The sequence below is a fragment of the Podarcis pityusensis genome (genome assembly GCF_964106645.2).
Source record: "Podarcis pityusensis genome assembly, chromosome: 17".
Taxonomy (NCBI): domain Eukaryota; kingdom Metazoa; phylum Chordata; class Lepidosauria; order Squamata; family Lacertidae; genus Podarcis; species Podarcis pityusensis.
In genome coordinates, this window is record NC_138042.1 from 11,760,189 (window position 1) to 11,772,424 (window position 12,236).

The following is a 12,236-nucleotide window of genomic DNA, read 5'->3' on the forward strand; positions in this document are numbered from 1 at the left end:
GTGCAATTATATTCAGAGTTTGGTGATAAAGATAGAATATAGCTTGATGTAGATAGGGTCAAATAAATTCATCTCCTTTAGACTTGGTGGCTACCTTGGCTATATAATTTGCTCTAATTTTCCTAGCGGCAGTTGCAAAGAGTGCTACATGCCAGGTCACATACTTATCTGTGTCTGCAAGGAGATATAAAATCATGTCAGAGGGGTTCTGGCCAGGGGACCTTGTCATTATAGGTGCTAAAGATCTTTGTTGTTTGAAATGTGAGCACTGAACATCACTTGATCTTTGACTTTGGCGAACGATGTCTTCCATCACTGCAAAGCTATTGTTGTAGGAAGAAATAAGGAGGGTGGGAGGGGAGGGGTGGGGTGGCTATTGTATTTGTATTATTTCTGTGTTTTATACACCCAATAAAATCCCTTTTTTCCCTCCTTTTGGAAACATGGCTAGCTGAAACCCTCCTTTGGTTGAGCACTCTCTGGAAAGGTAAAGGTAAAGGGACCCCTGACCATTAGGTCCAGTCGTGACCGACTCTGGGGTTGCGACGCTCATCTCGCTTTATTGGCTGAGGGAGCTGGCGTACAGCTTCCAGGTCATGTGGCCAGCATGACAAAGCCGCTTCTGGCGAACCAGAGGAGCGCACGGAAATGCCGTTTATCTTCCCGCCAGAGTGGTACCTATTTATCTACTTGCTCTTTGACATGCTTTCGAACTGCTAGGTTGGCAGGAGCAGGGACTGAGCAACAGGAGCTCACCCCGTTGCGGGGATTCGAACCGCCAACCTTCTGATCGGCAAGCCCTAGGCTCTGTGGTTTAGACCACAGCGCCACCCATGTCCGGCACATTTGCCCAAAAATACTGCAGATGTGATAAGCAATTGGGTGAGGACCACAGTTGAAAGGGGGCCAAGATAGCTGTTTTGTCTGACTCCCCAATGGGCTCCTCTGATGTGGGCATCAGGGCTACCCATTCACAGCGTTCGTCTTCTTTTGCAGCTATTGCCACATAACAACCTATTCTTCACCAGCAGTTTCCAGGCTCCCTCTGCTGAACTTCCTCTGCCACAGCAGGCAGGATGCATTGCATCAGCACAGAGGGCCTTCTGCCACTCCCCCTGCTGGCCAGGTGACGCCACAGCAGACCCTATTTGGCCAATATGCTCCAGCACCAGCCTCTGGCGCCACCTGCTGGTCTACTTCACCAACAGCAGGCTCTGCACTCTCAACCGGGAAAAGGGTGGCACTGTGGTCTAAACCACTGAGCCTCCTGGGCTTGCTGATCAGAAGGTTGGCGATTCAAATCCCCGCAACGGAGTGAGCTCCCATTGCTCTGTCCCAGCTCCTGCCAGCCTAGCAGTTCGAAAGCACACCAGTGCAAGTAGATAAATAGGTACCGCTGCGGTGGGAAGGCAAATGGCATTTCCGTGCGCTCTATCTTCTGTCATGGTGTTCCATTGTGCCAGAAGCGGTTTAGTCATGCTGGCCGCATAACACGGAAAGCTATCTGTGGACAAACGTCGGCTCCCTTGGCCTGAAAGCAAGATGAGCACCACAACCCCCTAGTCACCTTTGACTGGACTTAACCATCCAGGGGTCCTTTACCTTTCTGCACTCTCAATCTTTTCCTCCTGCTGATCATTGTAGTCCACAAGTGCTGCCTCTGTCTTCTGTTCAAATCCAGGAGGCATTTCTGGAGTCTATTGAGCAAGGACTGCTGTCTCCCTCTGTTTCCTCAGACTAGGAGGAAGTGGGTTCTCCTTGTTGACATTTCCATTCCACCTTAAGGAGCAGATGTGTGGAAGTGTTGCGTGTCACATGTCTGTTTACATCCCAGCACAGCTTGCTGGGAACTTCCGTTGTGTATAGCTTTTGCTTTTTCTGTTCTCTCTGAGACAACATGAGAGAGAGAGACGACATGTTCCTTTGTCCTGATTTATGATTAATAAATATGTAGTTGTAGTATGCGTCCACAAGCCTCATGCCTATTCTGTGTGCGCAGTTTGATCTGCTGATAGTGTGCCTTGGCTCAGAAGCCCCGGTCGCTGATTTATGTCAGAGCAGAGGGGTGATGGTCTTCGCAGCGGGACAGCTGGAAAGAGACGGCCCAGCCGGGGCTAGCCAGCTGGCCTCCCGGCCCTCTGCATGTCGATACTCCTAACCTTTTTGCATACCCTTCAAGTGTCCCAATTTTCCAGGGACAGTCCCAGAATTACGGAGGCCACCCCGGCTTCTGATTTGATCCTGGGATGCCCTATTTGCCCCACCAGCACCAACGCTGAGCTCAGGGAGGAGGATGAGTTTGCATTTGTCCAGAGTGGTGGCAGCAGTGGCAGCTGGAAGCTAACACCCCGTTGCCTCTCCCTGGCTTCTCCACGGCCACCACTGCTAGCGTCCTCCCTTGGGCAGCTCGAAGTGGCTGTTGGAGAGCAGGCAAGGAGGAGGAGAGGCTGTTGCCACTGGGACGCAGCCCCGTGTGATGCACCTTCTCTGAGATGCAGGCAGAGGGCAGGGCTGGAAGAAAGGGGGAGCCGAGCGCAAGGAGTCTTGATTGCTTAAAAAAAAATGCTTTGTGCATCTGTGTCTAATCCTGCCTCTTTCTAAAATTTATTTTTTGGTGTGTGTTTTTCTTTTTGTAAATCCACCAAAGAGTAAAATAAAATAACACAGGGATTAAGGGTTTTTCTCAGGACAGTGGAGGGTATGTGTGCTGTGTACCTTTGGTGTCACCTTTCTTCAGATAGGAAATGCTCTGCCTGGGGGCACACACACACACACACACACACACACACACAAACACACACACAAAATGCAGGCGTCATGGAGGGTCAGTTGTGGGGGAGCAAGAAATGTGCTTCTTTTCATCTGAGGAATGTTGGAGGGTATGCTTCTGATGTTCCCAGGAACAGGCTTGCAGTCCTTCTCCACACCATGCCGATCTAGGCAAAAATGCACCCATTTATTAATCCTGAGTGTTCTGAGTGGGTGTCTTTAGGGTGCGGTAACAATCATAAAAGTTATTACAGTCATACCTCGGGTTGAATGCGCTTCAGGTTGAGCGCTTTCGGGTTGTGCTCCGCAGCAACCCGGAAGTAACGGCGTGCATTACTTCCGGGTTTCGTCGCTCGCGCATGCGCAGACGCTCAAAGTGACGTCACACGCATGCACGGAAGCGTCAAAATGCAACCCACACACGCGCAGACACGCCGTCGCGTCTTACGTTCTATTCAGGATGCGAACGGGGCTCCGGAACGGATCCCGTTCGCATCCCGAGGTACCACTGTATTCTTTTATTATCAAGCACCAGTATGTTTTCTTATTGGTTGCACTGATTTTTCTCTGCCTTTCCCCCCCTCTCTGTTTGTCTGTGCTGCACTTGTACTGATCGCAGGTATCCTGGGTTGGTCTCATCATGAAATGAACTGGTCAGAACTCGAAGTGCCATAGTTAAGCTAAATTTCCAGTGCATTTTCTGATTTCAGACAATAGGTGGCAGTATAACCCACTTGATGGACAGACTCCCAGGAAATCCACCTTTCAGGTGAGCCAACCTCCCATTCCACCCCCTCCTCTTTTGTTATTGCAACCCAGCTAATGTAAGGTCAATTGGGTTAGCTTTTGGGTAGATGTGGGAGCTGTTCTGAGCATGCTCAGAAGCACACACTACAGGGCAGATATTTAAAGAAGGGAATGGTTGTTAGTTTGGCAGCTTGGTTCTTTAATTCATATTTCCTAACAGAGAGAGAGGGGGGGACGTGGGTGGCGCTGTGGTCTAAACCACTGAGCCTCTTGGGCTTGCCGATCAGAAGGTCGGTGGTTCAAATCCCCGCGACGGGGTGAGCTTCCGTTGCTCGGTCCCAGCTCCTGCCAACCTAGCAGTTCAAAAGCACGCCAGAAAGTGCAAGTAGATAAGTAGGTATCACTGTGGTGGGAAGGTAAACGGCGTTTTTGTGCGCTGCTCTGGTTTCGGTGTTCCATTGCACCAGAAGCAGTTTAGTCATGCCGGCCACATGACCTGGGAAAACTGTCTGCAGACAAATGCTGGCTCCCTCAGCCTGTAAAGCAAGATGAGCGCTGCAACCCCAGAGTCGTCTGCAACTGGACTTAACTGTCAGGGGTCCTTTACCTTTACCTTTAACAGAGAGAGAGAGGAGAGAGAGCAACAATGGACATTGCAAATCTCTTTCTATAGTTTTGTTTATGCATTTATCTAGAATCATAGAATCACAGAGTTGGAATAGACCACAAGGGCCATCGAGTCCAACCCCCTGCCAAGCAGGAAACACCATCAGAGCACTCCTGACATATGGTTGTCAAGCCTCTGCTTAAAGACCTCCAAAGAAGGAGACTCCACCACACTCCTTGGCAGCAAATTCCACTGTCGAACAGCTCTTACTGTCAGGAAGTTCTTCCTAATGTTTAGGTGGAATCTTCTTTCTTGTAGTTTGGATCCATTGCTCCGTGTCCGCTTCTCTGGAGCAGCAGAAAACAACCTTTCTCCCTCCTCTATATGACATCCTTTTATATATTTGAACATGGCTATCATATCACCCCTTAACCTCCTCTTCTCCAGGCTAAACATGCCCAGCTCCCTTAGCCGTTCCTCATAAGGCATCGTTTCCAGGCCTTTGACCATTTTGGTTGCCCTCCTCTGGACACGTTCCAGTTTGTCAGTGTCCTTCTTGAACTGTGGTGCCCAGAACTGGACACAGTACTCCAGGTGAGGTCTGACCAGAGCAGAATACAGTGGCACTATTACTTCCCTTGATCTAGATGCTATACTCCTATTGATGCAGCCCAGAATTGCATTGGCTTTTTTAGCTGCCGCGTCACACTGTTGGCTCATGTCAAGTTTGTGGTCAACCAAGACTCCTAGATCCTTTTCACATGTGCTGCTCTCAAGCCAGGTGTCCCCCATCTTGTATTTGTGCCTCTCATTTTTTTTGCCCAAGTGCAATACTTTGCATTTCTCCCTGTTAAAGTTCATCTTGTTTGTTTTGGCCCAGTTCTCTAATCTGTCAAGGTCATTTTGAAGTGTGATCCTGTCCTCTGGGGTGTTAGCCACCCCTCCCAGTTTGGTGTCATCTGTAAATTTGATCAGGATGCCCTTGAGTCCATCATCCAAGTCGTTGATAAAGATGTTGAATAAGACCGGGCCCAAGACAGAACCCTGTGGCACCCCACTAGTCACTCTTCTCCAGGATGAAGAGGAACCATTGATGAGCACCCTTTGGGTTCGGTCAGTCAGCCAGTTACAAATCCACTGAGTGGTAGCATAGTCAAGACCGCATTTTACCAGCTTCTTTACAAGAATATCATGGGGCACCTTGTCGAATGCCTTGCTGAAATCAAGGTAGGCTACATCCACTGCATTCCCTTCATCTACCAGGCTTGTAATTCTGTCAAAAAACGAGATCAGGTTAGTCTGACATGACTTATTTTTCAGAAATCCATGCTGACTATTGGTGATCACAGCATTCCTTTCTAGGTGCTCACAGACTGTTTGCTTAATGATCTGCTCCAGAATCTTCCCTGGTATTGATGTCAGACTGACTGGGCGATAATTATTTGGGTCCTCTCTTTTCCCGTTTTTGAAAATAGGGACAACATTTGCCCTCCTCCAGTCTGCCGGGACTTCGCCTGTTCTCCAGGAATTCTCAAAGATGACTGCCAGTGGGTCTGAGATCACATCTGCCACTTCTTTTAATACTCTTGGATGCAGTTCATCTGGCCCTGGAGACTTGAATACATCTAAACTAGCCAAGTATTCTTGTACTATCTCCTTAGTTATTCTGGGCTTTGTTTCCTCTGCTGAATCATTTGCTCCAAATTCTTCAGGTCGGGCATTGTTTTCTTTATCGGAGAAGACTGAGGCAAAGAAGGCATTGAGGAGTTCAGCCCTTTCTGTGTCCCCTGTTTGCATTTCACCATCTTCTCCTCTGAGTGACCCCACTGTTTCTTTGTTCTTCCTTTTGCTACGGACATACCCATAAAAGCCTTTTTTGTTGCTTTTAACCTCTCTAGCAAGCCTGAGTTCATTCTGTGCTTTGCTTTCCTGACTTTGTGTCTACATGTGCTGGCTATTTGTTTGAATTCCTCTTTGGTGGTTTCCCCCCTTTTCCATTTTTTGTACACATCCTTTTTTAATCTTAACTCAGTTAAAAGTTCTTTAGATAACCACCCTGGCTTCTTTAGGCACCTTCCATGTTTCCGTCTCATTGGTATTGCCTGAAGTTGTGCTTTTACTATCTCCCTCTTAACAAACTCCCAGCCATCATGAACTCCCTTTCCTTTTAGTATTACTGTCCATGGGATCTCACCCAGCACTTCCCTAAGTTTTATGAAGTCGGCTTTCTTAAAGTCAAGAAATTGAGTCCTAGTATGCTTGGCTGCTCCTTTCCGCTGTATAGTAAACTTCAGAAGAGCATGATCACTCGTGCCTAATGATCCTTCCACTTCTACCCCACTAACCAGGTCATCAACATTGGTTAGGACCAGATCTAAAATGGCTGTTCCTCTTGTTGCTTCTCATACTTTCTGGACAATGAAGTTGTCTGCAAGGCCAGTGAGGAATCTGTTTGACCTTATGCTCTTGGCTGAGTTTGACATCCAACAAATATCCGGGTAATTGAAGTCCCCCATTACTACTATCTCCCTTCCTTTTGCATGCTTGGCCATCTGTTCCAGGAAGGCATCATCTATGTCCTCCGTTTGGCTTGGGGATCTATAGTAAACTCCCACAATGAGGTCTCTGTTATTCTTCTCTCCCTTAATTTTGACCCAAATGCTCTCACTTTGGCTTTGAGGTTCTAAATCTTGGATCTCTTCACAGGTATACACATCCCTGACATATAACGACACTCCTCCTCCTTTCTTGTCTGGTCTGTTTCTCTGAAATAGATTGTATCCCTTTTTTACTTCCTGAAATTATTTTTACTTCCTGAAATATCTGCATTTATTTTTGGAACTTGGCCAGAGTATACTGTACTGTTGGATAACTGGGAGGATAAATGGTTCACTGTGGATAGTTTTTGTGTGTTGCAACAGAAGAAAGGGTGTGATCCGCTCAGGGATGAAGCAGCTCCTAAGCAGCTTCCCTAAGCAGCTCCTCTGGCTTGCTTCTTTGCTATTTGGTAACCAGGAAGTACAGAAATGTTCTCCTCCCCTTAGGTTTATTCCTTTTTAGTGAATCTGCGTGACAGGGTGAGCTCCCATTGCTCTGTCCCAGCTCCTGCCAACCTGGCAGTTCAAAAGCATGCCAGTGCAAGTAGGTAAATAGGTACCACTGTGGTGGGAAGGTAAACGGCATTTCTGTGTGCTCTGGTTTCCGTCACTGTGTCCCGTTGCACCAGAAGCGCTTCAGTCATGCTGGCCACATGACCCGGAAAGCTGTCTGTGGACAAACGCCTGATCCCTCGGCCTTAAAGCGAGATGAGCGCTGCAACCCCATACACTGGTACCTTGGGTTAAGAACTTAATTCGTTCTGGAGGTCTGTTATTAACCTGGAACTGTTCTTAACCTGAAGTACCACTTTAGCTAATGGGGCCTCCTGCTGCCGCCGCACGATTTCTGTTCTCATCCTGAAGCAAATTCTTAACCTGGGGTACTATTTCTGGGTTAACGGAGTTTGTAACCTGAAGCGTCTGTAACCCAAGGTACCACTGTAGTCGCCTTTGACTGAACTTAACCGTCCAGTGGTCCTTTACCTTTTACCTACTCCTTTTTCACCTTCTCCTATGGAGAATTAAGAATGGAGACATGGAGGAGACTGTTGTAGCTTTAAGAAACATAGTTTATTCACCTATTTACACCTTCACTGAATGAAGGGAATCCCAGATCTTACAGCTTGGTCATTTCAAGAGAGGCTTGTCCACCACAGCAGAACATTACAGGAGTCCCAGGCAATGGCGGAGGAAGGGGTGTGTGGGCGGTGCGGTCCGCCTCATGTGTCATCACTGAGGGGGCGTGTGACAAAACGAGTTTTTTAAAAATTGGGCTCACGAAACTTTTTAGAAGTGATATGGTGACTTAGGCACCTGCAGGTTCTGCGCTGCCTGAAGCGACAGCGTTGGACTTGCGTCTGCCTACTGCCTCTCCTTCGGCCGCCCTACAGCTGATGGGGAGGCGGAGGAGAGGCTCTAAGCGTCAGATAGGCTTGCCCCACCCCCACGGGTGGATCGCCCCACCCCCGGCTGCAGGACACGCCCCCACACCAGGCACCTGAGTGGCTCGCTACACTGCTGGCCCCAGGCATCGCTCCCAGACTGCCTGCCGCGAATCTGCCCAAAAATGAATCCCAGACAAACCTCCTTCCTTCTCCTTCACGGAACCCCTTGCTACCAGACTCCCTTTTCCTGTCATCTCAAAACACACAGTTACTCTGGCAACCTTCCAAACCCCCAGATTATGTTCACGCCTCAGGGCAGTGGAGAAGGGCAGTTCTCTTACATTGCCAATGGCTGTCAATTGCTCACTATTGTTTCTTAATGGTCCTAGCTTGGCCAGGTCGTTTTGCATAGCTCAAGAATTCCTCTATAGCTTGCATTCTCCCTTCACATCCCACTCATCAAAATCCTACCATTTGGCAGGGGTGGGGGTTTGTCCTCCTCCCAAATCTATAACAGTATCATTGTTGTTGTTTAGTCCTTTAGTCGTTTCCGACTCTTCGTGACCCCATGGACCAGAGCACGCCAGGCACTCCTGTCTTCCACTGCCAGTTTGGTCAAACTCATGCTGGTAGCTTTGAGAACACTGTCCAACCATCTCATCCTCTGTCGTCCCCTTTTCCTTGTGCCCTCCATCTTTCCCAACATCAGGGTCTTTTCCAGGGAGTCTTCTCTTCTCATGAGGTGGCCAAAGTATTGGAGCCTCAGCTTCAGGATCTGTCCTTCCAGTGAGCACTCAGGGCTGATTTCCTTCAGAATGGAGAGGTTTGATCTTCTTGCAGTCCATGGGACTCTCAAGAGTCTCCTCCAGCACCATAATTCAAAAGCATCAATTATTTGGCGATCAGCCTTCTTTATGGTCCAGCTCTCACTTCCATACATCACTACTGGGAAAACCATAGCTTTTACTATACAAACCTTATTATACAGTATTATACAGCGTTATTGCATAAGCTTCATGGGTTATCAAAAATGATGTGCCTGATGAAAGCAAGTCTAGCCCAAGAAAGTTTAGGGATATATAGAGAAAGAAGGTATTTTTTTATCATATGTGGTGGTCTTGTAGTAAGGTTAAAGCTTACTGGGAAATGATATATAATGAATTGAAAAAGATGTTTAAAGTAGCATTTGTTTAAAAAACAACAACCCAGAAGCTTTCCTTTTGGGAATTATAGGGCTAGAACTACCTAAACAGTACAGAAATTTATTCATGTGCGACTGCAGCAGCAAGAATGTTATTCTTCCCAAAATGGAAAGAAGAAGTCCCAACGAAAGAAGAATGGATACAAAAACTTAGGAAATATGCAGAAATGGTGAAACTTACCGAAAGAATAAGAAATCACGTTTATTGAATATTTACAGATAAATTGGAAACAGATTAAAACATTAGCAGGATTACTGTAATAACCTGCAGTTTCATAAGATGAATAAATGAGCAAATTAAGTTAATTTGGATATGCAGAAAATATTAAAATTAAATTTAAGGAACTGTAGAAAAGGGGGAAGGAAGACGAGTTTTGAAATGTCAAAATGATTGTAAAATTAGTGAAATGTATAAACTTGAAAAGTATAAATACATTTTATTTTTTTTAAGAATAAGCTGTCCTGCCAGGCTTAGCTCACCTTGGGAGGACTAAGTAATCAAACCTTTGTTCCCCTAGCCTAGTTGAGAAGCTCAGCATGTGAAGAGCCTCACGGCTCTTAAAGACCACTCTTAAGTTCCTATACCAATAATCTAGGAACTTTCACCACTATAGCGTAACCAAGTTTTACTGCCTACGCAGCTGTTCTGGCTGATTTATGGAAAAGCACATGAACCTGATCCTTGAAGAGTTTGTAAGTACGTAAACAAATTTTTAGCTTATCAAACATGTGGTCTTTTCCAGTCACTTTCTCTCAGCCTATCCTACATCACAGGGTTGTTGTGAGGCTAACATAGACACAGAGAAAAGGAGACCCACAAAAACCACCTTGAGCCCACTGGAGGAAAGGCGTGGACCCAGATTTTGAATCAGTGGAAGGATGCGGGAGGCAGATTTGGATTCATGAAGACTTGACCTAAAAAGCAAGGAAAAAGAATCTGGGACACAACCAGGAGATTCAGATCTAAGAACAATGGACATTGTATGTAGGTCGTCAGGAAATCCGATGTGTGGTTGTGTGCCGGAACAGGCATCCCTGTGGTTGTATGTTTGTGTGAGTGCAAGCAGGCAGGGCGTAATCCGTGCTCCTACAGGCTGTGCACACTGCATTCTTGTCTGAATCACCCCCTGCAGCTTTTTACTTTTTGTAATTGCATTTTAAATTTGCCAAAGCGTTTCATGGTCTTTATCCTCTTTATCCTCACAGCAACCCTGTAAAGTAGATCACAGTACAATTTTAGCAAAGCAACAAGAACAGTACTATAGCTAAGCTTTCATATATATATATATATATATATATATATATATATATATATGAATATATGACTTTCAGTTATATATATTTCAATAGTTTTACAGTCATTCTAACATTTCAAAACTCGTCTTCCTTCCTCCTCTTTCTGCGGTTCCTTAATTATTATTTTTTGTACATTTCCTGCATATTTTAGATTAATTTAATTTATTCTTTTATTCATCTACTTTAAATATATGCTCCTATGAAACTGCAGGTTGCCACAATAATCCTGCCAATGTTTTTATCTGTTTACAATTTATCTGTAAATATTCAATAAACCATTTTCATTCTTTAATTTTTTTAAATTGTTATCTTGATTTCTTATTCTTCCAGTAAGTTTCACCATTTCTGCATATCCTATAAGTTTTCATATCCATTCTTCCTTTGCTGGGACTTCTGCTGTTGTAAACAAAATCTGCCCTGCTTCCCTTATGGGGTATCCAAGAGCCCATATAGAGTCCTTATGTAGGTTCCCTATTGGTAGAAGAAAATAACAGAGGCCAACCAGAGAATATTGAGAAGCAAAGCAGCTAGTAAGCCTGATCTTTATTGATCTGTTGCAACAGGGTGCTCCCCTCATCCGCAGGAGAGGAGGAGGGACCCAGAAAAATGGCGCGCAAGGCCTTATATTGTTGTTTAGTCGTTTAGTCGTGACCGACTCTTCGTGACCCCATGGACCAGAGCACGCCATTCCCTGCCCTGGAGCTCAAGACCACCCCTCCATACATCATACATACATCACAGAAAAGGTAGTCTAAAACAGAAATCTGAGTGACTTGTTTATCTCCTCTGACAGGTTACCTGTTCAATGGTCACTTGATTGGATTGCCTGCTTACTTGATTGGATACCCTGGGGAGCCTGGCCAGTCTTTTGTAATGATAAATACTTAGTTCCTGGGCCATGTCACAGGCTCACACCCTATTCAAACACAGACATACCCTTAAAACAGGATTTGTGAAGGAAAAGACAATGGGGAGGCTTTTCCATTTTCCTTTGACCTTGCAGAGAAAACATTTAGTCAATTTGGGACAGTTTGGGAATCAAAAATGGTTCCAGGTCAGTCTTCCTGTGCTGATCTATGTAGGTGCTTGGTTGGTACACTTATGAACATTTAACATATATCTAAGACCTCAAAATTCCTATCACACTGCTTCTTTCCATTTTGGGGTGAGTTGCATTCTTGCCGCTGTAGCAGCATACATGAATAAGTTTCTATACATTTTAAGTAGTTCTGACCCTATAATTCCACAAAGAACAGCTTACTCTTAATGTTAATTACAGTGGTACCTCAGGTTAAGTACTTAATTCGTTCTGGAGGTCCGTTCTTAACCTGAAACTGTTCTTAACCTGAAGCACCACTTTAGCTAATGGGGCCTCCTGCTGCCGCCGGGCCGCCAGAGCACGACTTCTGTTCTCATCCTGAAGCAAAGTTCTTAACCTGAAGCACTATTTCTGGGTTAGCGGAGTCTGTAACCTGAAGCGTATGTAACCTGAGGTACCACTGTAGGCTCAAGCATACTGGTCAAATGAGGCTGGTTATCCCACATTCTGAACCAAAGTAAGATGTTTTTCCATTTAGTGAGGTGCAAACTATTTGCAAAACAGCAATGCTTAAATGTCTGCAATATCTTTGCAA